Below are 27,751 nucleotides of genomic sequence, written 5' to 3'. Positions count from 1 at the left end.
TCTGTGATTGATGACGGAGCGGGAAATAATGATCTCGGAAACATGTACAGCCCTATCCCACCCTGAGGAGCGCAAAGCCCATTACAGACGATAAGGAACCAAGTTTCCCCACCCGCTGATGCATTGGGCATTATGATCCCTATCGTAATGGGGAGGAAATAGAGGCACAGAAGGGGGGAAATGACAGCCGAGGGTGACGTGAAGATACCGTGCAGCTTGTGCAGGGAGAGGACACGGGGTTTAAATCAAACATCCCGTTTCCTGCCCTGCGTCAGCGCAAACATTCAGCTCGCTAACTAAATCCAACATGCCAGCAGCAGATGGGAGTTTGCGGTAATGCACTATGAAGGGATGAGCATCTGCTGTAGATTAATGCTTAGGACTGTAGTCAAACAATGGAGGGCGCAGGAGGAACATGCGTGTGTCTATGGCATATTATCCTAATTGTACAGTGGGGGAAACTGAGGCACAGAAAGGCCAAAAAAACAGGCCCAGGGTGAGGCAGGGAGTCAGTGGCAGGGTCAGGGAAAGAACCCAGGTCTCGTGAATCCCCCCGAGACAACGCAACCCGTCTCATGAGGGCATGTAAGTGAGCATGCGTTGCATGGCGGAGGGGAGCAGACGAGCACTCCAGGAGGAAGCCAGGCGGGAGAGAGAGCTGGAGAAGGTTCGAGGTAGAAGCTCTGCGCTGAAACCGAGACTGGGAGACAGTGGAGTTTTAAGGATAATGGGAAAGATTTCCAAAGGTAGTTAGGCACCTTATTCCTATTGAAAGTCAATGGGCATTAGGCACCTACATTCCATTGGGGCCACTGAATATCTCCCCAACACAATTTTCCTGATTCTAACAGAGCTCCTTGTTCCGTGCTGGAAGAAAGCGCCTCTCTCTGGGAAATCTGCTGGTGCCGTACAGTAGGTGGTGAACCACTTTTTGGCTTGGTGGACAAGAAAAAGAGATGGGCATGTTGGAACAAGCTGAAGCTACTAGAGAGGTTACAGCAAAGATTAGCAGGACCATCAGAGGAGCTGGGATTCCCACAACAGAGAGCAAGCCAGATGTTCTAACACCTGCAAGCTTCACTTCACAGCTGGAAATTAACACCGACGGTGCACTTACTGTATAGTCAGGGCCTATTTAGATTGGAAGCTCTTTGGGGCAGGGACTGTCGCTTCATTATATGTTGGGAAAGGGCCTAGTTCCACAGGGCCTGGATCCCTGCTTGAAGCCTACAGGCACGACCATAATAAATAGCAATAATTCACAACATCCCCTGGCAGGACACATTGTTGTTGCCAACTCTTGGGGAGCTAATTTTGAAAGCCCCAGCTTCTGGAGTCCTTGGGAATCTCAGTTTCTATTTATAAAAGAGAGAAAGGTTCTAGCTCTCATGGTTGTGGAAAAAAACACAAAGGGATGAGATGGAAAGCCCTGGAATGGGGCAGCTTCTCTGTTGCACTGCAGTGCCAATGTACAAGCCTGGGGAGAGAAGGGAGGGGAGAGAGGCAGAAGATGTGTGTGTGTGGGGCACGCATGTGTGTATACAAGGGGATGAATTGGGGGGGGGGGGGGGAGGAAGCCCATTGGAAGCCTCTCTTGGAATGGTTCTGCAATGGATCAAAGCCCAAAACCACAACATAGTTTCCTCCTTGATACTCGACTTGGGGCAGAGGCAAGGGCGCTCTCCCAATGTTTCCACTAGAGCCGTTAATCCCATCACTAAAGCCGGAGTGGGGCTGAGGGGAGGAGGGCGGGCAGTCTGGCTGGCTCTGGCTCTTCCTCCTGGCTCTGGGCTCCATCCCTGCGCGGAGGGGGAAGCGAGCTACCCGCAATTCGCACTAATTAGTTGCAGATCTGCCCATTTCCAAGTAGTTTTGCCCACATGAAAGGACATTGCCACGAGCAGCCAGACAGCATGCAGACATGGAGGAGGGGGGCGCCTGGCCTGGGAGGGAAAGGGGGTTGTGCCAATTTTCCACTGGGCTCTTCTGACATTTCCACATTGCTTCAGCCAAGTGCCACAACACAACACAAGCCCCCCACCGCTCCCTCCCAGAGGGAAGGGAAGAGGAAAGAACAGAGGTCTGCTGTTGCTCTCTCCTTCCTCCCCGCTATAAAGCCCTCTTTACACTCTTTCCCCAACCCAGCACAGCTTGTGGGGAGGGATAGCTCAGTGGTTTGAGCATTAGCCTGCTAACCCCAGGGGTGTGAGTTCAATCCTTGCGGGGGCCATTTAGGGATCTGGGGCAAAAATTGGGGATTGGCCCTGCTTTGAGCAGAGGGTTGGACTAGATGACCTCCTGAGGTCCCTTCCAACCCTGAGATTCTGTGATTCCCCAGCGCGCACACAGGTGCTGCCCGTCACTCCCAAAGGCTGATCGCCAAAGACAACTTCCGAGCTACAGAGCAGGAAGCTTGTCCCATCCTCTGCACTTAGATCACAGAGCAAAGTGCTCAGCTGGCATAGGAGCTGTGTAGCTTCACAGACTCAAAAAGCTTTAAACTAGCTGAGAATCTGGCTCCCTGGTGGACTGGGGAGATGGAGGAAGCTCAAGGCCCAATGGACATGAAGAACGAATCCTTTGGTCTGGTTTGTCTTCCTGAAGCGTGGCCTCCTGTAGCCAGCCAGCATCCCCCATGCAGAAGAGAAGTGATGGGTTAGATACAGAGACAGTACAAGAGTGGGATGGCATCCCCTGGCCTGATCCTCCTCTTTCCCCTGTGAACGCAAACCGCAGGAAGAGGGAGATCCCATTCCTTTTCCTCTCGCCCTGCAGGCATGCGAGAGCCCTCTTCTGAACGGAGCGGAAGCAGAGTGGAGACAGAGCTGGCACGCAGTGCTTACTCCCACCAGCACGGCCCTGTGGGCCCCACCACTTTCTGCAGAACTGGCGTGTTCGTTCTTTAAAAAGCATTATCACATTCCTAGCTTTTATGGACACAGAGGAAAGCTTCCAACTGTGGCCTGACCGAGCACCGTTTGCCTGAGTCTGCAGACAGGCAGCGTGAAACAACAGCTCTGAGAGGTGCGATTGGCCCATTGAGGTGTATCCCTGAAACCGTCCCAGCACAACCTAACCATCAGTTCTCTAACCCAGTGGTTCTCAAAGCCGGTCCGGCACTTGTTCAGGAAAAGCCTCTGGCAGGCCGGGCCGGTTTGTTTACCTGCCGCGTCCGCGGGTTCGGCCGATCGCGGCTCCCCCTGGCCGCGGTTCGCCGCTCCAGGCCAATGGGGGCTGCGGGAAGTGGCACGGGCTGAGGGATGTGCTGGCCGCCCTTCCCGCAGCCCCCACTGGCCTGGAGTGGTGAACCGCAGCCAGTGGAAGCCATGATCAGCCGAACCCACGAACGCGGCAGGTAAACAAACCGGCCTGGCCCGCCATGGGCTTTCCCTGCACAAGCGGAAGCCCTAGTTTGAGAACCACTGTTCTAACCGATCTCCCTGCCAATGCTGCAGAAACATCCAGCTACGCTGGTATCACGGGCAGAGCTTGCCACTGTGGGTAGAGTGCCTGACCCAAAAGCACAAGGGCAAAGTAAAGAAAGCACTTTAACACCGTATTTTTGTCCCCATTTTGAGGGACTACTTTTGCAGCATAGGGGGAAGAATACCAAAATAGAAAAAGCCGTGCACACTGGCTCTGCCATCCCAGAGCTGAGCCAGAAGACAGGTCACCTGCCATGGGCAGCGACCCCTGCAAGAACGCTCCGACAGCGCCGACCCCTTCGATGCCTCCACCCCCCGCTGTCTTTGCCCGTTCTGCACAGTCTGCCCTGGTGCGCCAAAGCCTTGCTTCAGAGCCTGACAGTGCCGCTTCAGGGCGGATGCCTGCTGCCCCAGGAGCTGAACGGATTTCTCAGTCCAAGAACCTGTGACCACAGCACTGTGGCCGGTGGCTCTGCTAAGCTGGTAAACCGCTTCAGGAAACCTCAATGGGAGGGTGCTGGAGAGTCTTAATTGGTTAAGTACAGGGTCCCGAGGACAGTCAGCCCACAGCTGTCACAGTCCCTAATCACTTAAAGCTGCTTAACTGCACGGGGCAGCCCAGAAGCAGATGGACACAGCAGCCAGCTACAGGTCTCAGTCCTCCATACGAATGCCAGACGAGGGGATAGGGCATTGAGATCTAGCTATGCTCATCCCCCAATATACACCAGCCTGCACCTGCTAGAGGGCCCTGCTCCACCCTGCAGAAGGAGACCAGGGCTGCCGATGGGGTGGGCAAAAGGGGCAAGTGCCCAGGGGCCTAGGCGATTTAAAAGGGCCCAGAGCAGCCGGGAGCTCCGGGCCCTTTTAAATCACCTGGGCAGGGCGCAGGGCTCCTAGGCGCGTGCGACCGTTCTGGGCCCCACGCTTTGGGGGGACCCTGGGCCGGTGCGATTGGCCAGCGGGGTTGGTCCCGGAAGTGATGGGTCTGTCCCAGAAGTAACTGATTCGTCACTTCCGCCCTGGACCCCACCCCACCCCCAAAGAACAGCCCTGGTCCCAGGGCCCGGAACGGCTGGCGACGGGCCTGAAGGACACACAGCGTTGCATAGAGTTTAAGGCCAGAAGGAATCACCTAGTCTGACCTGCACATCACAGGCCATTGAGTTTCACCCAGACACCCCCACACTGAGCCCAAGGACTTTGGTTAGACGAAAGCATTTCAGACCTCAGGAGACTAAACTGCAGTGGGCCACAAGCAGAGAGCAGGCGGGACCAAGGTGCCAGCAATACCCAAGGCCCCTGCGTCAGCAGGGGATTGATTAAGTCGGCTATGCCCGGATGATCCCAGCAGGAGAATCGTGCCCCATGCCGCAGAGGAAGGTGACTCCATCCCCCACGGTCCCTGCCAATCTGAGCTGGGAAAAAATTCCTTCCCAACCCCCCCTTGGATGGCTGGTTTACCCTGAGCAAGACACACTAGGTAGGCGTGTGAGAAAGGATTCTCTGCAACCCCGCAGAACGCTGGTCCACCCTGCCCAGTGCCCCAGCCGGTCTCTCCAATACGGGTTCTGCCACTCAGCCCAAGGAGGGGAGAATTCCCGTCTGGCTGCATAGCCGGGGCCAGTCTGTGGAGCCCTTGCTCACATTGGCGAGCACTTACTCATGTAAGGGGTCCCATTGGTTTCAATGGGGCAACCTGTGGCGTAAGGGGCTATTCAGTATGTCTAGTCCCCGCTGATCAGTTTAGTTCTGTGCACGTGAGCAAGAATCATCCGCATCCAGCTCCATTTACAGCCTCAGATTCTGTCGGTGTCCAAGGTCATTAACCCTTTGTTTCCTGAATCCTTGTGTCTGCAGGGGCAGAGAATGAAGAAGAGCAGGATCCTAGTCGGGTTACTGAAAGGAAACAGGCACACCCCGTTAGGACAACAACCCCACCCCCACAGGAGAGAAATCAGGACTGGTACCGGGTCTCCAGGCATATGGCTCATGAGGGGTCAGAGGATCCTCACTGAGGAGTTGGGAGACTGCTCCCAGACATCTCAGCCACTGTTCTGTGCGAATGAAGGGCTGGTACCGTAGGACTGGGGGTACCAAGTCAGACCACTGGTCCACACAGTCTGGTACCCTGCCTCCAGCAGGGGCTGGGAGAAGGGCTAGAGTTAGGAAGAGGAAGCTGAGAAAACATCCTACATCATAACGCACCCAACCAATTGTGCAATGCTGAACCCAGGAGGAAATTTTCCTTCAGGACTCTCTGGCCCAGGGCATTAGTTTACTTCCTGCAGCATGAAATTAGATGATTTGGTATATTGGGTTGGTGCATTAGCCTGCCACCTCTGGACAGCTGTACGGAGATCCTACGTTGGATCTTGGTTCTAGTCCTAACACCCCTAAATGTCATGGAAGCTCAGGGACATCCATAAGAGATGCAAGTGGATGGAGTTTGTTAGGGCTCAGTCCAGCCCAGCCCCCATCTGTTCACATCACAAACTCTCCTTCACTCAGAGCAGGGTTGGCCGTAAGAGGCTGATAGCGTTTAGTGGTTGCAGCATGGAACCATGAGATAATTCCATGTACCCGAGAGCTCCAAATCCAGCTCTGGCATCACTCCCTATGTCACCTTTGGCAAGTCACTTTACCTCCAGGCCCCTCAGTTTGCCCATCTGTAAAATGGGGGGATAATACTTCCCAGATCTACTGTGGCAATTAACTGGTTACTCTCTGCATAGTGCTTTGAAGAAGTACGTTCTCTATAAGGGCAAAATACAACCCTATGTGAGGCCAGTCCCAGACTGGAACAGGAGGAGGTGGTGTGGGTCAGAGCTGAGGTTAATTGGCAGAACTGTGATTGGCCTGGAAAACGGTGCTTTAGGTCAGGACCGAGTGCACTGACAGAGCTATGTGAGAGCTGCCACAGCAGGGGCAATGCAGGCCAGAGCAAAGGTGCATCAGAAGAGCTGTATGGGGCTCTAGGACTGGAATAGTGGGGGAGAGAAGTGCTGCAAGTCACAGTTGAGGTGCACTGGCAGAGCGGTACGGGAATCAAAGACTGGTAATGCAGATCAGAGCGGCGGTGCATTGGCAGAGCGGTGTGAGGATCGAGACCTTGAATAGCCGAGGTTGACTGTGCCTTGTGTGAAGAAATACTTCCTTTTGTTTTAAGCCTGCTGCCTATTCATTTCATTTAGTGACCCCTAGTTCTGGTGTTATGAGAAGGAGTAAATAACACTTCCTTATTTACCTTCTCCACACCAGTCACGATTTTATAGACCTCTATCATCTCCCCTTAGTCGTCTCTTTTCCAAGCTGAAAAGTCCCAGTCTTATTAAACCCTCCTCATATGGCAGCTGTTCCATACCCCTCAACGTTTTTGTTGCCCTTTTCTGAACCTTTTCCAATTCCAGTGTATCTTTTTTGAGATGGGGCAACCACATCTGCACGCAGTATTCAAAATCTGGCCGTACCATAGAGAAAACAGGATATTTTCTGTCTTATTATCTGTCCCTTTCTTAATGATTCCCAACATTCTGTTGGCTTTTTTGACGGCCGCTGCACATTGAAAACATCCACTCAGAGAACGCTCCACAATGACTCCAAGCTCTTTCTTGAGTGGTAACAGCTAATGTATATACATATTCCAAGCCGAGTAATGCAGAGCATGCCGCAGGTCAGAGCTGAGGTGCACTGGCAGAGCAGTAAGGGGATCAAGGCCTCGAATAGCTGGGGGTGCTGTGGGTCTGGATTCAGGTTCATTGGCAAAACCGGCTAGGATTCAAAGCCTAGTAACATAGAGAGCGCTGCAGTCAGATCTGAGGAGCGCTGGCAGCGGTGCCTAGAGGAAGCTCACGGTCAGCCTTCCTACGTCTCGTTCTGGCCAGCGTTATGCCCAAGCACCAAATTCTACTAGCAACCCCCCGCTAGACAAACCGGGGCTGGAAAATACAAACTCAATAACGAGCCTTTTCCACTACCTGCAGCAAATCGATAAAGACCAACCACTGTAGCTTGCAAACAGAAAAGAGCTGGCAGAGCCACCTGGCTCTCAAGTTTAATGCCATTCCCCCCGCTTAGGAGCGGACATGTCTAGGGCTGGCTCCCAGGTCGCCCAGAGAGTGCATTTCACAGGCCTACTCCGCGTGTTTCCGCACACAGAGATTTGCATGGAGTGCAGAGCATGACACACACCTGGCAACCCCAAGACTAGTTTGGAGCCGTTCTGAGCAACCTCCCTGGCTCCAAAACACCGCTGCATACCTTGCAACTCACTGCCAAATGGAGCCCATTCTTGGCTCTGACTTCCGGCCTCTGTGCCCACTCAGGATGCTATAAACACGACATGTTTCCAGATGTTTCCCTTTCCTTCTTTCGTTCTTCTTTTCTAATTAAATAAGGAGCTTATGAGAGGTTTTTCCACACTGTACTAGATGTTGCAAGCAGGAGCATTTATCATTCGTATTGCAGTAAAACGCACAATTTGCTGGGTGCTTTCCAAGACAAGAGGAAGATGCGGCACGAGACCCAAAGAGGGAATTATCTAGGGGCTCATTTTCAGTGTTAAGATCCAAATTTTCCTAATCTTCAGGGGGTGCTGTGTTGGTTTGAGCTCATCTCTAAAAATAGATTAGATGAATTTAACATGGTGATAGAAATATGCAGACAGAAAGCGCGGCAGAGATGGGACAGACATAGAGCAAAATCCTCAGCCCTGCTCCAAACTCTGTATGCCACATGTAAGGGCTGAAGTGGGCTAAAAGGCTGCTGAATACACAGGGGGAGGATTCTCCCACTGTGGAAGTTACCTGTCAAGTGGTCTTCCAAGGACCCCCTGCAAGCCCCTTGTTACTCCTGGGGGAATTCTGCACCAAAAAGTTTAAAATTCTGCACACCATATTTTAAAATTCTGTATTTTTTGTCAAAATAATGCAATATCATCAAGTTGGTTTCAATTATTTTAGTAATTTATTTAAACTACAATACAATGGATGGAGAATGGGAGTGGGGGGCACTGGAGGAAATCACCGACCCCCTTTGTCTAATAGTAATGAAGCTAGTATTGACCCTTTACTTCTAGTTAATAGTCAAATATATGCAGCCATCTGCTGTGTTGCATCATAGGCAACTGAGGGGCAAGTGAGGGCTGGGGACTCAAACTCACAATTTATATTGGCTACAGACCAGCTCCGGAAAGGTCAGTTGCAAACAGTTCACGGAGCAATTTTGACAGGAATTTTTTTCAGTCCAAAAATGTAAACCAGTTCTAATCACTAAAGCACCATAACTTTTATAAGGCCATACTTTCCTTTACACCAATCTGGCAATGTAAGGAGACTTAAAATGTTTTACACCTGTTTTATACTCCTGGGGGAATTCACCAAGAACAATGGGAACAATTCACTCAGGCAGGCTGTTACATATTCTCCTCTGCCTGAGGGAACAGAGCCAGCCCCACACCTGCTTCCTCAGAAACACCCCAAAGTCCTGCCCCTCCACGCCAAGCGGGCCACAATAGCAAGCGAGAGGGACAGACGCTCTCTCCTCTGTCACATGCATGACTCGCCAGCCCTCCACCCCCACCCTCAGGTGGTCTCTACTGGTTGCTCTGGGTGCCCAAACCAACCTGCCTGCACTGCTGGGGAGGGGGTGCATGACCGCTCTTGCAGCTTCCCTTTGCTTCCCCATCAGAAGTCATTTTTCTGCAGGGAAGCAAAGAAATCTGCAAGGGCCTTGAATTCTGCAGAACCGCAGTGATGCAGAATTCCCCCAGGAGTACTTTGTGAAAGACATGCAGAAGAGATTCCAGGGGAAGTTCAACCGGGGCCCTTTTCAAGCCCTGAAGTAGCCCAGAATTGGGATGGTGCAAAGGTGGGTTAATGATACCTTAGCCCCCTCTCTCACTGGGCTGTCGTTCTTTGCTGTGCTTCTTGGCGGGGCAGCACAGAATCTCACTCTTATGAGAAATTCTTTACACACGTTCTCTCATGCTCAACTTCCCATTTAATCCCAGTATGTCTAGTACCTACCAAACCCAATACAAAAAGAACATTCATGTCGCAAAGTCAAGCACTCAAAAGTTAGGAAATGACAGAATTACGGCTGCCTAGAGCCTTGTGTGCATGCATCAGGCTACAGCTTTGAATTACGGGATCTCATGCTACTCTTCCACAGTACCTCTGCCTCATTTAGTGCCCAGAATGGACGATGCTCACTGCAGAAGTAGCTATTCAATATTCCTTTTTATCATCCTTCTAAGAGTGGCCGCAGGACCTGTTTAGTGCACACCATCCATACCCTGCACTAAAGACAGAATTCTTAATTTCTTAATTAATTATTAATTAGCTGGACGTTGCAACCTTAACGTTCTGTTAATGTAGTTTTGTGCATGTAATTTCCTAGGTTTAAAAAAAAAAAAAAAAAAAGCAAACTGAAAAAACAAATTCCCTCACGTGGAACTATCAGCAGGAGTCACACCTTGAGAGCCACAGCACAACCTGCTACCACTTGAACCAGTAGCAGTAGTAGGCTGTTATTCTCTAAGTGGACCAGCCGCTCGGGGCGGGGGGGGGGGGGGGGCAGGGGCGGTGAGAAAAATCACAGCTTTTGCCACCGGGTGTCACAGCTATTTGCTGATAGAAGAGGAATGGTGAGCCTCGGAATCCAGGGTTCAATTCCAGGTTCTGGAGGGAAATGTTCTCTAGTGGTTATAGACCTTTCTTTCCTAGTCCCACGTTCTTGCGCCATCCCATAGCATATACCCCACCCACCCATCTCTGCCCCCTTACTCTACCCACCCCCACAACCTCTCTGCTTGCTCCCTCCCCACCACAGCATGCCTCTTCCCCCCACCCCCTCACCCCCCTTCGTCTCTCTTTGTGTCTCTGCATTCCAGCCAGGCAGCTTCCTCTTTCTCCTCCCCACTGTCTGGGAGCTAGCAATGGGAGCTTTGAAAGAACACACAAGTATGGTGGCACGATTGCCACTGATGGCTCACCCCCAGTGGCCCTGGGCTAGAGCCTGCTCAGTGCAGATGGAATTCACAGAGAATTTAGCTGCCAAACTACCAAGTCTCCATTGGGTGTACATGAACTGAGATTTTTCAGAGGCTTATAACGTGGCCAAATTTGGGCCAGTTTTCACAGGGAAAGCAACAGGCACATCCCTGGCATGAGGGTGACCTCGCCCTGCCAAATTTCAAGTTCTTGGCATAAAACATGGGGGGTGGGGGATGGAAGAAGCTAGGGCTTCTCAAGGAAAGCAATAATTGTTTAGCCATTAGTTAATCATGTATTTTTCTCTAACCTCACTCTCAGAAACAGCTGAATTTTTTTTGCTGAAACGTTCCAAAAAAATTCAGTTCGAAGCAGGCAACTGGTATGGAAAATTTCAGCCTGAATGGTTAAAGTTGAGGAAAAATTTGTGCGACTGAAAACAGGGTCTTATAATGGAATGTGTCAGGCAACCTTAACTATAGGCAGTGCTACCTGTTCCACCTACAATTTACTTTTTTCATCTATCATAATAATGCCTAGCTCTTATACCAGTGGTTTTCATCCCTAGATCTCAAAGTGCTTTACCGAGGAGGTCAGTATCATTATCCCCACTTTACCAGAAGGGGAAATGGAGGCACTCTCTCCCCCCACCATCTAGACAGCGTGACACTGCGTGGATGGAACAGACAGAGGTGGGTATTCCCCCAACATTAAAGTATAAATTACAAGTATAAACACAATCGCGCATTCTTTCTTCGGGAGTTGAAAAGATCTATATTCAGGGGTTTAGCTGAATTTTAACTTTTTCCTTCAACAGTGACCAACACTTTGTTCATTTTGAGGAGGCGGGGAGGGGAAAACGGCCGGTTTGTGTTCTTCAAAAATCTTTTTCGGGTTAAGGCCACAAGAGTCCACCTAGGGTTGCCAACATCCTAATTGCACAAAACGGAACATCCCTGCCCCGAGGCCCCACCCCTTCTCTGAGGTCCCGCCCCCACTCACTCCATCCCCCCTCCCTCAGTCGCTCACTCTCCCCCACCTCACTCACTTTCACTGGGCTGGAGCAGGGGGTTGGGGCACAGGCGAGGGCTCCGGTGGGGGTGAGGGCTCCAGGGTGGGGCCGGGGATGAGGGGTTTGGGGAGTAGGAGAGGCCTCCTGGCTGGGGCAGGGGTGCAGGGTCCCAGCAGCCCCTAGGTGGCTGGGGAGGCGCCGGGTGCTGCCCTTGCGCCCCCAGACGCCACCCCCCACAGCTCCCATTGGTCGCGGTTCCCGGCCAATGGGAGCTGCGGAGCCAGCCCTCGGGGCGGGGGCAACGCACAGAGCCTCCCTGGCCGCCCATGCACCGAGGGGCCACAGGGACCTGGTAGCCACTTCCAGGAGCCGCGGGGAGCTAGGGCGGGCAGGGAGCAGACTTTTAATGGCCCGGGGGGCGGTGCCCACCGGAGCCGCCAGGGTCCCTTTTCGAGGGGGCGTTCGGGTGGAAAACCGGCCGCCTGGCAACCCTAGGTCCCCCAGATCTAGTCCGGTGGCCGGCATAGCACAAGCCAGCGGCGCCACCCAGAACCCACATGCTAAACCCAACCACCCAAAGGAGACCACATCCCCCCCGCCGCCCCCCCAGCTGGTGAACACGTAGCCAAGGGCCCCAAGCAGCAGGGGGCGGTGGACACACACAGCCCCCCCCCCCCCAGCTCCCCGCTGCGCCGGGCGAGTGCGAGATCGAGCCCGGGCGCCCCCTCTCCGAGCCCGGGGCTGCCCGAGCCCGGAGCTCGCCGCCGCCGGGGTGAATGAGACTCGCGCCGCCGCCGTCAATGGGAGCCGGAGCCGGAGCCCCCCCGGTCCCATCGCGCCGCCCGCCCCCGCGCTGCGCCCATTGGCCCGGGCCCCTTCTCCGCGCAGTTCGCTCACAGCCCCTTCCCCATTGGCCCGCCGGGCTCGCCAATCCTCAAATCACCATGGTGACTCCCCCTGGGAGAGCTTCAAATTCCTCTGCACCCCCCCCCCCCCCCCGCTTCCCCAGCCCCCGCTGGCGAGTGTAACCACAGCCCCCCCACCGAACTGGGTCGTCCCGAACTGGCAGGAGCAGCCCCCCGGCCCCACCCCTCGGGAAAGCCTCCCTCCAGGCTGCCTGCAACCAGGTCCCTTCCTCCCCCCCCCCCCCCCCCCCCCGCTGCTGCCCGCCCCCGGGAAAGTTCTGCTTAACTCTGCAGCGGGGACGAGTTCCCAGTTTGCCCTTCACCCTCCCTTCCCCGCCCCTGCACCGCATGGAGCTCCTGCAACAGGCTGCAGGCCAGTCCAGGGGCTGCCCGGGAAACTTTTCCGGGGGTGGGGGGGCCGAACGGCTGATCCGCTGGGGCAGCCCCGCCGACCCGCCTTTGGGGCTGCGGCAGCCCTGGCTGGAAGGGGTTCCCATCATAGCCAGGGGTTACAGTTTGGTTCAATGGCTCTCAGCACCCGCACTGTACAAACAGTTCCAGCACCCCCCTGCTTTAGTGCGGGTGTCACCCAGAGGCCCCAGCCGGGATCAGAAGCTATTGTCCTCAGTATTGTGCCCACAGATAGGAAGCAGCCGTCCCTGTCCCAAAGAGGCATGGGGGGGGGGGGACCCAATAAGCCCTGAAAGGCTCCCACTGAGCCCAAGCGTCACTCACCTCCTTTCAGAGTGTCGCGCCCCCCTTTGCAGCGGGACCGAGCTGGCCGGGAAGCCGAGTTGTGGAGGAACCAGGGTCTGCACAGTCAGCCCAAACAGATCCGATTGCTGTGGTGGTGGTGACCTAGGAGAGAGGCATAAGAGAACTTAGTCTCCTCCTCCTCCTCCTCCTCCCAGCTGGTTACAGAGCTGGGGGAAGGGAAGTGGGAAAAGACTGGCACAGCCCAGGCAGAGAGGGGAGGTGGAATGGCCCAAGTTACAAACCCCTTTCCCCGCGCGGTGTTGGGGCCATGAGAAGTCCCCCAGGGTGAGTGGGGGGTCGGAGAGCAGGGAGCGTCGGAAAGGGGGGGATCTTAACTTGGAAAACAGTCCTGGAGGAGAATGGAAACAGGCGCACAAAGCTTGGATCCGCTTCTCAGCCTCTGCTTGCTGGAGCGGGGAAAGGGGGCTCTGCGCTGGGCTTGGCACTGCATCCTGTTCACACTGGCAGCAGGGAGTGCGAGACACTAGTGAGCATCAAAGCACAGGAGTGGGAGCCCCAAACAAAGACCCATCCAAGGCCCCCAGGTTTGCTCTGTGTGACTTTGGCCAGTCTCCTCTTTTCTCTTCAAGCCTCCTGGTGTGCGGACGAGCCCTGAACATCAGCAAAGGGCTCTGCACTGAGCCAGATACTACAGAAAACAGGCTGAGGGCAGCAGCAATTCCCCTGCTACAGCAGAACTGAACCAGGCCAATAAATCACAAAAACCCACACAAGTAAGGCTGCAAACCCCAGAGAGGTTTGTTGCAAATGTTCAGATTCTGACCACTCCCAAGTTTTTCTGTGCAGGCGTATTTGCGTGTGCACATCTCAAATCTCAAGTGTGGGTTTGATCCCTTATAAATAATAATAGTACCTAGCTCTTACTTTCATCAGTAGATCTCAAAGCACTTGATAAAGGAAGTTGCTATTGTGATCCCCATTATAAAGATAAGGGCCATTTGCTAAATTCAGATCTGGACCTTTTTTCAGATTTCAGGCACCCCTAAAGCTCATCGGTGTTTGCATGAGTGGAAATTTGGCCCCAACATCAGAGCAAACACTCCATGATCTAGAAAAACACCATAGGATCATCAGTGGCCACGAGTGGTTAGGACCCTGGTTTTCCATCTCATCAGAAAGGTGTCACCCCTAGAGCCCTCTTACACCACATGGGACTACTGGTTCAGGGCTACTAGGGGAATATGCTACCTACTCACTCAAGAAACCAAGACAACTTCCTACTTCACTATAGGTTCTACTGAAGGCCGACACCATTCAACACTGACCAAGCGTAGCCTCTGTGATGGGGCGTGGCACCCACCTCTCGCAAACACCCCCTTCTGGTCAGGTGTGTCTGCAGTCTCAGTTTATGGTGACCCATCAGTGGTTTCTCAGGAGGTTTTTCAGTGACTCAGCCCTCCAGCCGAGTCACATGCAGTGTCTGAATGTGAAACAGAGCAAACCCCTTCTGGGGTATACAGTCTTTAACTCATCCCAGCCCTGATATGGGGCCATACCCCCAAGGGCTTCCTCCCTGTCTTCTTGCAGCCCTCCCTGAGCTCAGTCCTTACTCACTCCCAGCAGCCAGCCATGAGCTCCTGCTTTGCTCCCTGCTGGCAACCATCTTGGGCTCAGTCCCAGCGGCCAGCCAGGAGCGCCTTCTTAGTTCTCGCAGTCCTTGCCCACACTGAGTTAGCAATGGTCCTGCTGCTCTTTCAGCCAGCCAGGAACATGATCCTCTCTCCTCCAGCTCCAGGCAGCAACTGACTGGTGCTTTAGTCTGCAGCTCTCTTTATATGGCCCTGATTGGCTGCTCCCTGCAGCCTCTGGCATTGCCTGCTACCCCACAACCGCGCTAGGCCGCTTGGAGGACGTCTCTTCTACTCCTCTGTGGAATGAGTGTGGCAGGGCCCTGAGGCCTCCAGGAGGGGACCTTTGGGCCTAGTCCACCCCACCACTGCTCCTGAGGGATTTGGTGAAATGACAGCCCCAGGGAGCAGGGCCGGTTTCAGTACTGGACCCTGGGGAGCTCCAACCCCCGCCCCGCCCAAAGGCTGCCGGGGAAACTCGACCCCAGCTCCTGCACCATGTGTGTTTAATATTACCAGCCTCACGCATCAGCGCCTGGAGGGCTACGAGGCGCAGTGCTACCAAGGGGTCCCAAGTGCAGCGTTTGCTGCTGCAATCGGATCACTGACGTCATCTCACTCACACGTACCCCTCTGGCTCTGACTCTGCGCCCAGGGGATTTGCTGGATTGTCTTCACCTCACCACTGCTCTGGCACTGCCAGCACCGACTGCTTATGCAGGATGGACTGCGGGCAGGCTAGAGGCAGCTTGATGCAGGTTCTTGGGCATCATCTGCCATCAAGATGTAGTAACGGTTGGATTAAGAAGGTGACTAGTGATGGGCTAAGGAACCTTTAATCTCTACTTTGCTGGCTGGACCCTTGGCCTGATCCAAGAATGACAGGAAGGGCTGGAAATCAGACACTGTAGAGCAGTGGCTCTCAACCTATTTACCATTGTGGGCCCCAGCTGCAGCTCTCTCCGTGTTATGTGGGCTGCCCCCACACAATATACATACTACCGGTACGGCTCTGAGGATGCCACCTGGGCCGCAGCTGTGTGCTGACTGCACCGGCACCAACTTCCTCTCCACCCAGGGGGTGCCCCGCCCCAGGCCTCGCCCCCCACCCCACCTCTTCCCACCCTCGCTCTTCCCCTGGCCCCGCCCCCCCTTTCTCCCCTTCCCCCAAGGCCGCACTCCACCCCACCTCTTCCCGACCCGTCTCTTTCCTCCCCAGAGCGTGCCCTGTCCCCGCTCCTCCCCCTCCCTCCTGGCACCTGAGGCGTGAGGTCCTGGGCGGGTGGGGGAGAAGTGATCAGTGGGGCTGCCGGCGGAGGGGAGCTGGCTACCGGTGGGTGCTAAGCACCCACTAATTTTTTTCCATGGGTGCTCCAGCCCTTGAGCACCCGCGGAGTCGGAACCTACGGCTGATGGGGTCGCAAGCGGCCCCGCGGGTTGAGAACCACTGCTGTAGAGGAACAGGAAAGGCCAGGGGGACATCCTGAATGGAAGCCTCCATGAGCAGCCTTTGTGGAAGCCCTAGTGAAGAGCAGACACCAGCTTTACTAAGCAGGGAGCGCCGGGGCTGGAAGCTGGGGGTGTGCAGGGGCAAAGAGAGGCTCTGTGGCATGATGGTAAGGTCATAAAGTGACTTGCTCCCACTGAAAACAAATTCCACCCTGGCAAACCAGAAGCTTTGACTATATCAACCCCCACAAGAGCAGCCTACCACCTGGCCCCAAGTGACTTGGGTATGAAAGCAAAGGAGACGGAGTCCTACAGTGGAAGCAGAGACCACTGAAGCAATCTGCTCTTCCGAGGGTCAGGATGCTCCGAGCTAGTGCTGCGGAGAGCCTGGACTGGTCAGTGCTGGACCTGGTGTCAGTCACTCAGCATGAGGTGTCCTTCCGCGGGAGTCAGAGGTGCCAACTTCTCCTGGTGCCGGTGGGTGCTCGACCCCTCCCGCAGCCCCACCCCGACTCCATCCTGCCCTGCCCCCATTCCAACCCCCTCCCCAAAGTCCCCACCCCAACTCCGCCTCCTCCCTGACCCTATTGGACTCCTTCCCCAAATCCCCGCCCCTGCCCCGCTTCTTCCCCTGAGTGCACCGTGTTCCCGCCCCTCCCCCCCCCCCCCCAGCTTGCTACACCGCAAAACAGCTGTTTTGCTGCGGCAAGCTCTGGGAGGAGGCGGAGGTGAGGTGAGCTGGGGCGGGGGCAGGGAACTTGGCTGCCGAAGGGTGCAGAGCACCCACCAATTTTTCCCTGTGGGTGCTCCAGCCCCAGAGCACCCATGGTGTCGGCACCTATGACTGAAGTCAGTATCATGCCGGATCCCCAGCACTGTGGGAGGGGCCACTTGGCCACTGGATGAAACCCTAAGGTCAATAAAAATCCCCTGGCCCTGGCTGAAAGAGCCAGAGTATCAGCCTAGCCAAAATCCCACCCCCGCCTCCCCCAATTACGTTACCTCCCTAAATGTCCCTGTTGGTTCAAAAGGGTTAATGTATTGTTCATCTCCTTTCCAGCTGCGGTCACGCTCCTGAGCTGGACTGGTGCGTGGGTAAACACACCAGTGTGCTCATGTCAGAATTCCCACTGCCAGTCCCTAGGTGCGTGCACCAAGATTCACCCTCAAGATTTACACACTCCAAGATTCACACTCCAAGCACAGAAGGATACACAGCAATGCACTTGGGCCATGAGGCAAAACCGCCGTCTTCGTGCACACAGACCAGCCCGAGCCTGATGCGCCCAGGCAGGGGATTGCGAGCTCAAAGGACGCCCACTGACTTCTGTGCCAGGATTCCAAACCCCTGTCTCCAAGTGCAAGTGGATCTTCCCACTGAGGCTGCTTTTACGGAGCTCAGGAGGAGGGAGCTGAGGTTTTCGGGAACTGTCAGCAACTTCCGACAGTGTGGGCAGAGACTATAGCAAAACAGCTTTGAAATGCAGTGCAGCGTGGGGCCCACCCCACTGGCAACCCAGGGGCATTGTCTCGGCATCAGACTAAAGGAGACCCACGTGCTCAGCACCAGCCAGCCCTTTATTTATGGAACGCGCGAGCCAGAGACGGAGGGAATGCAGAAACCAGAAGCCGCTTCAAATCTCTAATTTAACGTCTTGTGTTTCAGAACGTTCACCCTCCCGCTGCAGACGTGGGAACGCAAGGCCCGACTGAAAGCGCGTTTGCTGCCCTGGTTTTATGGGTTTCTTTTTTCCATTTTTGATTTTTGGGGACCCCTTCAGTGTCGGACACACAGGGATCCCAGAACTGCAATTCCCCTGAACAGGGAGGGGTCCGTCTAGGCTCTGCAACACAAACATTGCCTAGTTCAACCCCACGGCACTCCCGGTAGTTTGGGATGGAGGGCTTGTCCAGGAAAGAGAATTAAGGGCTAGTTTTTTGGCAGCCCTCCTTTCCCCAGGGTGCATGATTTGGGAGGGACTCAGTTATGCACACACACAAAACTTATATTCACATGTGCAAAGGCTGGAAGTACATGTGCAAAACACCAGTTTGTGCACACACAATGACCCATTCTGTGAATGCAAGCCAGTTGCACTGGGAAATCCCTGCAGGTGCAGGTACAGAGGCTACAGAGAACGTGGCTCTGAAAATGTGACTTCTGGCTCTGCAAAGCTCCACAGAACTTCAATTCACGCAGCATGCCTGGGACAGCAAGAGGTCCCCAGCAGTAGCATTGTCAGAGAAGACCTGCACCTAGGAAGGTTCCCAGGTGGGGAACTGGGGAGCTGGGCTCTTCTTCTTAGTCCATTAAAGGAGCAATGTCTGACCAAACCTAAGATTGACTGGATATGGACTGTCTCACCTTCTCTCTCAGGCGATAATTCTTCCAGGGTAGAATAAGGGCATGCTGCTCCGGGGTTCCCTGCTCCAGGGCGGAATCAGGACACGCTGCTCTGGGGTTCCCTGCTCCAGGGCAGAATCGGGGCATGCTGGAGGAGGGGGGACTGACAGCTCAGTGGTTTGAGCCTTGGCCTGCTAAACCCAGGATTGTGAGTTCAATCCTTGAGGGGGCCACTTAGGGATCCGGGGCAAAAATTGGGGATTGGCCCTGCTTTGAGCAGGGGGTTGGACTAGATGACCTCCTGAGGTTCCTTCCAACCCTGATATTCTATGATTCTATGCTCCAGGGCAGAATCGGGGCACGCTGCTCTGGGGTTCCCTGCTCCAGGGCGGAATCGGGGCACGCTGCTCTGGGGTTCCCTGCTCCAGGGCGGAATCGCGGCACGCTGCTCGGGGTTCCCTGCTCCAGGGCGGAATCGGGGCACGCTGCTCGGGGTTCCCTGCTCCAGGGCAAACTCGGGGCACGCCGTTCCAGGGCAGCATTGGGTCACTCCTCAGCTCTCTCTCTCTCCACTTGCCTTTCCCAAAGACAGAACAGAGGGGCCATATCTAAACCCTGCCGGTTCCTGACTCTTTCAGAAGGAAAACTGATTTATTGCAGGAAAAGTTTAAGTCAAACATTTGTGCCTCATTTAGCAGGTCTCCCTTGAACATGCAGGATGAGATCACTCTTGGAGTGTGAATTTAGAACAGTATCTCCTCCTAAACCCAGCCTTCCCTTTTGGGGGGGCCAGCTTTTCACGTGCTGTCTCTTCTCATTCACCCAGGACCACCAATGATGCCTTTGGGCAGGGCGCCAGGGTGATAATCCACCCCCACCCCCACTTCACCCACCACCTCACTGCGTTCAATCAGGATGTATATGTAGAGACATACAGAGAGCAATTCATGCAGCGCTGGAGTCCACCCAGAAGGATGCCAAGCGGGGAAGGAGATGGGGAATGTCTGATACTGGATTTCCCTGCTCTGGGCTGGGCTACCCCCTCCCTTTCGGACACGGACTGAAGCTTCGTGTGGCCCAGGTTTACTAATGCAGGCCCCAGACCTGCTCATGTCTGGGGGCAAACGGGGGGTTGCTAGATGCAGAGGTGGGGGGTTCTTAGGAGCATGGGGCTCGGGTCCTGTTTTCACCTGCGCATTCACAGAGCACCTGGGTGCCAGCAGGATTTCTCCAGTGACAGCTCAGGGCATTCGGGAGATCATGACATCATTTCCCCTCCCCTCCCTGCAAGCCGCAGGACACCTTCAGGAGGCTGGCGGACCCAGGCCAGCCAGCCCTTGTGCTGCCCCGTTGCTGTGTCAGATTGGTGTCCTCCCCTAGGCAAACTCCCTGGCCCACCTGCCCCTAGGTGTGCCCCATCGTCCCAGCTCAGCGGGTTTCTGCTCTTCCATTCTGCGTCTCCTGTTTGCCCAGGGCCATCCCTGGCGCCCGGGACATAGGCACCAAGTTTCTATCTGCAGGGGGGTGCTCCTCTCTGGCTCCACCCAGGCTCTGCCCCACTCCACTCCACTCCTTCCCCCAAGTCCCCAGCCCCACCCTACCCAGTTCTGCCCCCCCCCCCACTCTTTCCCCCTCCCCCCAGTGCCTCCAGAGGAAACAGCTGATCCACGATAGGCACTGGGAGGGAGAGAGAAGCGCTGACTGGCAGGGCCCGCCATCAGGTTGCGGGCGCTGGGGGGAGGGGGAGGTTGTTAGGGGGACTCCTCATCACCCCCCTCCATCCGCCTCTTCATGAAGCCCCCCAAAGCACGGGGCCCAGGGTGGTCGTCCCTATTGGCAGACGGCTCTGTGTGTGCCCCTCCTCCACAGGGGAGAAAGGAGAGGAGAGGCACACCTGACTACTCCCTCGTCGAGGTCGAGGATGATCTCTTTCATGGGTTTTATTTTTCATGGGTCCTTTGGGTGACCAAGGAGTGTGATCCCTGAGCCACAGGCTCATTGGCAGACATTGCAGGTGGGGTTGGAAGACAGGGTTGGTCCGCGACTGCTGCGTGACTGTTGTCTTCCCTTTCGTTTCTGGGGTTTTTCTGCCACAGGGCAAGGCGATTTTCCTCTACGGTGCACGGTCCCTCTCTGACAAGTCTTCGCCAGTTCTCCCTATTCTGGGTGGCTGTCTCCCAGTGTGCGGTGTCGATGCCACATCTCTTGATGTTTATCTTGAGGCTGTCTTTAAAGCGTTTCTTTTGAGACAAAGACCCTGGCTTCCCTAGCACACTGCTGGAATGGCTCTGTGCGCCGGGTAAGGGCCAGCACGTAGGGACTGAAGCGTGAGCCAACGCTGTGCCTGCCCCCTGCATGGCATGCCCTCACAATGTGGGGCAGTAGGCTGCCTTGGCTGGCATGTTTGGGGGGCAGGGTATGGAGACAAGCCTCTGCCCACTCCCCACCCTCATGCATGGTAGGAAAAATAGAGCAGAGGTCCTGTGCTGTCTCTGCTCTCCCCCATGCTGTGCCCCACACCGTGGGGAGCCCACACAGAGGCATCAGGGGGTGGGCATCCTATGAGCTCGCAATCCCCCGCCTGGGCACATCAGGCAGCTCGTCAGGGAGCCCTTCCTGCACATTCAGGGCTTGGGGTTTTTGCACTCGCATTTGGGAGAAGAAGCAGATTCGATATAATCAGCCCAAGCATGTGGATTTCCTGCCAGCAGAGCTGCATAGGAACCGGAAGTGGGTTAGATGGGAACTCTGTGTCTTCTCCAGGAAGACTCCAACTGGCCTGCCAGGTGAGTGTCCCTCAGGTAAATCTACACTGAGGTGTGGTCCGAACTCCTTGGGCTGTGAGAACCTCCAGCTGGATTTAAATGAAGTGGGGGATAGGGCAGACGAAATCTGATAAGACGAATAAATAAAGGAAATGCACAGTGGCAAAACAAGCCTAAACTTCTCATACACAATTGTACCATGATTGTACCATTGTCACCAGCAGTGAGGATTGAACCTGAGACCCCAGGGTCTAAACACATGGACCTCTACTGCCTCAGCTAAAAGACTTACTTCTCTTAGGCCACAGGCTGTACAGACTCAAACCTCCTTACATGGTCAAGCCACTGGAAGTTGAAGCTAGACACTTTCACACTGGAAATAAGGTGTACATTTTTAGCAGTGAGAGTACTCTGCCACCAGAACAATGTACGAAGGGCTGCCCACGGTGAATTCTTCATCGCACACAATTTGTAACTCAAGACTGGATGTTCTTCCAAAGGATCTGCTCACGGCATGATTTTGGGGCAGGTCTCTGGCCTGTGCTATACAGGAGGTCAGGCGAGATGATCACAATGGTACCACCTGGCCTTGGAATCTCTGAATCTATTAAACCAACAGGCCTGGTGGGATCCAAATAATGGTGTTTACACAACATGCAAGGCTAAGTTACATATACACACAGCTGCTCTGCGTGGCTTTTAACATACAGGGCACAAAGCACTATTAGAGGGCTTGCCAGCTATTTAAAGGGATACCCACCCCATTCTTGTACACCACAGCATGGACGCAGACAACATATTCTTCTTAAGCCTCATTTTTATGCACTCTATACACAGAGTTCTTGTTGTCATTGGAGAAAGACAAGCAGTAAGAAAAGCAATCGTGGCAAAGCTTACATACAGGTGGCTGCACTAGACCTTCCGTTACATACAGCTGTAGTGTGTTCCAATGCCAAACCGGTCCTGCTGGAGGTGACCCTGTCCCCTCGCCCCATCTCAAACATGCTAAAGAATGGGGCCAATTCTATGTTGGTGTAACGCCACTGCGATCAGTAGAGCAGTGGATCACAGATGCTCAGGATGAGCTTCCCGTCACAGAGGAGGTATGTTGCAGAGAGTGTGTTGTGTCCCAGACTAGTGGCTGGTCTGCCAAAGGATAATAGCTTACTACTGCTACTAGGTAATGGAATTATTCCCTTATCTCAAGGGATGGAGACTGGGGCTGAAGATCCCAGGTTCACGCATCAGTGGTGACCCATGCAAAGAGAGCATTACGTGAGCGGCACCATCCCTATGGATTGTATAGCATGTTCTCTACCTCCGCAGGCTGGTGCTGGGGAGAGGGAAAAGGCCATGCCCGGCTCTTTTGGGATGGTATCATCCCCAGGAGGAGAGAAGGGTGCAGCTCCTTGAATTCAGGGAGTGTGATTGTGCCCTGTCCTGTGAAGGAATGCAAGAAGGAGCCAGGGAGAGGTGCTGAGCTCTCCTCCACACACCTGTGTGGGAACCTTTCGTGTTCTATTCTGTGTGATGTAGCACTCTTCTGGGTTAGTGTCCCAATAAACTGCTGGTGAATCTAGCCAGACACAAGCAAGGCTGGGTGGGAATGGTTTTCCCGTTGTGGGAGAACTTTCAAGATTTCCAAACATTTCCCATCTCTAGTCGGGAAGAACAGTTACTACCGCAAAAACTTTTGCAAACAGACAAACCAAGAACATTTCAGATTCGGTCAATCGAGACGTTTCACTGCGATCGTTCTGACACATTTCATTTCTGACCATTTTTTGGACCGTAAATTATGTTACATTTCAAAGGAAAAAGTTATTTTGAATTTGAAAAATGAAACTTCCCATTTCAACTATGTCAGAATGGGACATTTTGACAATTTCAAAATGTTATGGGGGTGGGAGGAGAGTTGGGAAATTCATCGACACTGATCCTTTCCGGGGAACAGTTTTGGTTTTGACAAATTGGCATTTTTCATCCAGAAATGTTTTACTGAAAAATCCCTGATGGGTTCTAGTTACCAGCCCTCCAGAACCAGGGTGAGGAAGGGAAAGGACAGCAGAAATGGCCTCCTGACTTGTTCTCCATCCAGGACACATATCCCTTTAGTGCTCAGGGCTGGAGTTCCTGTAGCAGGTCTAGTGGCAACCCTCCCCCATTAACTCCCGCAGCTGATCCCAAGGGGTTTCATGGCACTTTGGCTGGCACTTTGGCTGTTTACAACACTTGTCCCAGGGACGGCCGAGTGTCAGGTGCCCATTAGCAAGAGGAGGTTGAAATGGGAGTTATGCAGATACAGGGTGTGCTACTCTGCTATTGCAGATCTGCACAGCAGAGGGTGCTGGAATTATTCTACGGATTTGGCCGCCGAGTTAATATTTAGAAATACAACTGCAGTCTTGCAAATGGGTGTCTGCTCAAGCACACAGATCGAATCACTTTCCTTTTCCTTTGCTGACAAAGAAAAAAAAACAACTTACCCCTCAGGAAAAGCTGCCACAAATGGGAATTCTGCAAAGCCGAGCTAAAGAGTAATGAAGGAATAATGAAGACCCCGTCTGACCGTTCATGGATGCTGTCTCCCTTTGGAGTGATTCAGAAGCTCAGGTTGAATCTTGCAATAGCCCTAAAGAGAAAATGGTATATTGTGGGCACTGGCAGGGTGAGAATCACAGACTCATAGAAATGTAGGGATCGAAGGGACTTCAAGAGGTCACCTAGAGTCCATCCCGCCCCCTCCCCCCCATGCTGAGGCAGAATTAAGTAAACCTAGATCTTCCCTGAGGGAAGTTTGTCTCATCTGTTCTTACAAACAAACCTCCAATGACGTAACCTCTCCCAATGCTGAACCATACTTAGAGTGAGAAAAGTTTTCCTGTAAAATCATTAGCCGCAAATAATTTGCCTGGCTCAAAACTTGCCTGTGAACTAGCACCGACAAAAATACTCCATTCAGAAATCCGAAGAGCACGGTTTCCCCCCTGATATCAACAAGGGGCAACCACACAGGGGGGTGATACTCAGAGAATGTAACAGGTTGGGTCATTGGTTGAGACCTGGGTTCTAATCCTGACCCTCTCGCTATATGTGAAAATGCTTTTTGGGGTCTCCTCGCCTGCACAGTCCCACATGCTCAAACAGTCAGCCTCTGCTGTTACTCGTGGCAAATGTTAGCCTGTTTGTCAGAGGAGGTACATTCGGATCCTGAGCCTTGAGGGAGGCTTAGGCCATGTCTACACTAGCGAGCTTACGGCTGTACCGATGCAGCCAGCTTTTCAGCCGGATTTACACACCAGCGAGAGGTGTGATCAGAGATCACAGAGATCAGAATCAGCCCCTAACTCTCTTTGCGTTACATTTGAGCAGTCAGAGCTCATCCGATCAGAATTTCCATTGCTCTCCTTTGAGAATACAATTTATTTTCAAGTTTAGTTTAGTTAATATGTTATTTTCCAAGTGCTTTGCAGCACCTATGGTGCTGGTCATAGCTAGGGCTGTAAAGGGATTTAAAAAAAATGAATCGCAATTAATCGCACTGTTAAACAACCATAGAATACCATTTATTTAAATATTTTTGGATGTTTTTCTACATTTTCAAATACATTGATTTCAATTACAACACAGAATACAAAGTGTACAGCGCTCACTTTTTATTTATTTTTTATTACAAGCATTTGCACTGTAAAAAACCAAAAGAAACAGTATTTTTCAATTCCTCCATTACAAGTACTGTAGTGCAATCTCTTTATCATGGAAGTTGAACTTACAAATGTAGAATTATGTACAAATAAAACTGCATTCAAAAATAAAACAATGTAAAATTTCAGAGCCTGCAAGTCCACTCAGTCCTATGACTTGTTCAGCCAATCGCTCAGACAAACAAGTTCGTTTACATTTGCAGGAGATAATGCTGTCTGCTTCTTGTTTACAATCTCACCTGAAAGTGAGAACAGGCGTTTGCATGGTACTGCTGTAGCTGGCATCGCAAGGTATTTACGTACCAGATGCGCTAAAGATCCATATGTCCCTTCATGCTTCAACCGCCATTCCAGAGGACATGCGTCCATGCCAATGACGGGTTCTGCTCGATAACGATCCAAAGCAGAGCGGACCAACGCATGCTCATTTTCATCATCTGAGTCAGATGCCACCAGCAGAAAGTTGATTTTCTCTTTTGGTGGTTCGGGTTCTGTAGTTTCCGCATTGGAGTTTTGCTCTTTTAAGACTTCGGAAAGCGTGCTCCACACCTCGTCCCTCTCAGATTTTGGAAGGCACTTCAGATTCTTAAACCTTGGATTGAGTGCTGTAGCTATCTTTAGAAATTTCACATTGGTACCTTCTTTGTGTTTTGTCAAATCTGCAGTGAAAGTGCTCTAAAATGAACAACATGTGCTGGGTCATCATCTGAGACTGCTAGAACATGAAATATAGGGCAGAATGTGGGTAAAACAGAGCAGGAGACGTACAATTCTCCCCTAAGGAGTTCAGTCACAAATTTAATTAACGCACTTGTGATAAATGAAGTGGGGGAGCGTTGATCCCTTTTATGAACACCCAGCCTGCCAGTCAGCTATAAAATCCCTGTTAGTAGCTGTTCTCTACTTGCTTTACCTGTAAAAGAATTTAAAAAGTCCATAGGCAAAAGAGCCAATGGGAAGGCTAGAACGTTTTAAAACTGGGAAAAAACTCCCCGCTTTGTCTGTCTGGGTTGTTCTCCCAGGAAGAAGGGGACAGAGCAGCAATGCTGTAAAAAGCTTTGAGCCAGGTATGAAAATCATCAGCTCATACCTAGAAACTACTCATTTAAAACTCCAGATATGTAAGTAGATCAGGAAATGTCTAGGAAGACGCGATTAGGTTTATCCCTTTTATTTCTTTATGGCTTGTGGACTCCTCTGTGCAAACCCCAGGTGCTTTTATTTTGCTTGTAACCTTTAAGCTGGACCTCAAGAAGCTATCTTGATGCTTCATTCTTGTAATTGTGTTTTTTTTAAACCTAGCAAAAAGCCTAAGTTCCAGATGTATTTTCTTTCTTTCTTTTTTTTAATAAACTTTACTTTTTTTAAGAACAGGTTTGGATTTTTGTGTCCCTAAGAGGTTTTTGCAGATGTTGTTTAATTAGCTGGTGGCAACAGCTAATTTCCTTTGTTTTCTTTCTCAGCTCTTCCCTAGAGCAGGGATGAAAGGGCTTGAGGGAAGCCTACAGGAAGGAATTCCCAAGTGTGCCTTCCTGGGCTCTCAAAGGGGTTTTTGCCCTTGAGTGGTGGCAGCATCTACCCATCCAAGGTCAGAGAGAAGCTGTAACCCTGGGAGTTAATGGTCTCAAGTTGCAGTGGGGGAGGTCTAGGTTGGATATTAGGAAAATCTTTTTCACTAGGAGGGTGGTGAAGCACTGGAATGGGTTACCTACGGAGGTGGTGGAATCTCCTTCCTTAGGAGTTTTTAAGGTCAGGCTTGACAAAGCCTGGCTGGGATGATTTAGTTGGGGATTGGTCCTGCTTTGAGCAGGGGGTTGGACTAGATGACCGCCTGAGGTCCCTTCCCACCCTGATCTTCTATGAATTTAATACAAGCCTAGAGCGGCCAGTATTAATTTTTAGAATCCTTGTGGGCCCCACCTTCTGCACTCGAAGTGCCAGAGTGGGGAATCAGCCCTGCCAGTACTATTTGTTTTACGAGCATCGTCAGCATGGAAGCATGTCCTCTGGAATGGGGGCCGAAGCATGTAGGGGCATGCAAATGTTTAGCATATCTGGCATGTAAATACCTTGCAACGCCGGCTACAAAAGTGCCATGCAAATGCCTGCTCTCACTTTCTGCTAACATTGTAAATAAAAAGAGGGTTTCATTATCTCCCGTAAATACAAACAAACTTGTTTGTCCTAGTGATTCGCTGAACAAGAAGTGGGACTGAGTGGACTTGTAGGCTCTGAAGTTGCACATTGTTTTGTTTTTGAGTGCAGGTGGGTAACAAAAAAAAAAAAAACCACCCGACATTTGTAAGTTGCACTTTCACAACAAAGGTTGATTGACAGTACTTGTATGAGGTGAATTGAAAAATACGATTTCTTTTGTTTATCATTTTTACAGTGCAAATATTTGTAATAAAAAATATACACTTTGATTTCAATTACAATACAGAATACTACATATGACTATGCAGAAAAACATCCACACTATTTAATACATTTCAATTGGTATTCTATTGTTTAACAGTGCGATTAAACCTGCAATGAATCGCAATTAATTTTTTTGAGTTTATTGTGTGAGTTAACGGCGATGAATTGGCAGCCCTGGTAAGAACATTTCCATTGACACTGCTTCTTCAACCATGACAAAAATTTCCAGTAACACTTTTTTCCCTTGGTTTAAAATTTCTTAACACAAAAATTGGAGGAGCAAAATTTCAATTTTTAAAACATTTTTCGTTTGGTTTGGTTGGGGACAAACCACTTTCTCTTGGTTTTTAACGTTCCCCTTCTCCCCCCTTCTTCCACTGGGAAAAAAA

General features: G+C 52.3%; 1 protein-coding gene across 1 annotated transcript in view; it reads right to left on the bottom strand.

Annotated features, from left to right (window-relative positions):
* Window positions 1-14,814, bottom strand: part of CCDC102A (coiled-coil domain containing 102A) — a 51,178-nt gene extending 36,364 nt beyond the window's left edge. Inside the window, exons 1-2 of the mRNA XM_037878048.2 lie at window positions 14,412-14,814; window positions 13,070-13,192 (exon numbers count right to left, since the gene is read on the bottom strand). The gene's annotated coding sequence lies outside the window, so the exon portion shown is untranslated. The remainder of the gene's footprint in view (window positions 1-13,069; window positions 13,193-14,411) is intronic.
* Between the last annotated feature and the right edge of the window lie 12,937 nt (window positions 14,815-27,751).

This window comes from Chelonia mydas, chromosome 12 (assembly GCF_015237465.2).
Source record: "Chelonia mydas isolate rCheMyd1 chromosome 12, rCheMyd1.pri.v2, whole genome shotgun sequence".
Lineage (NCBI taxonomy): Eukaryota > Metazoa > Chordata > Testudines > Cheloniidae > Chelonia > Chelonia mydas.
Note: the sequence above shows the minus strand (reverse complement) of the source record. Positions and strands in the feature narration are given on the sequence as shown.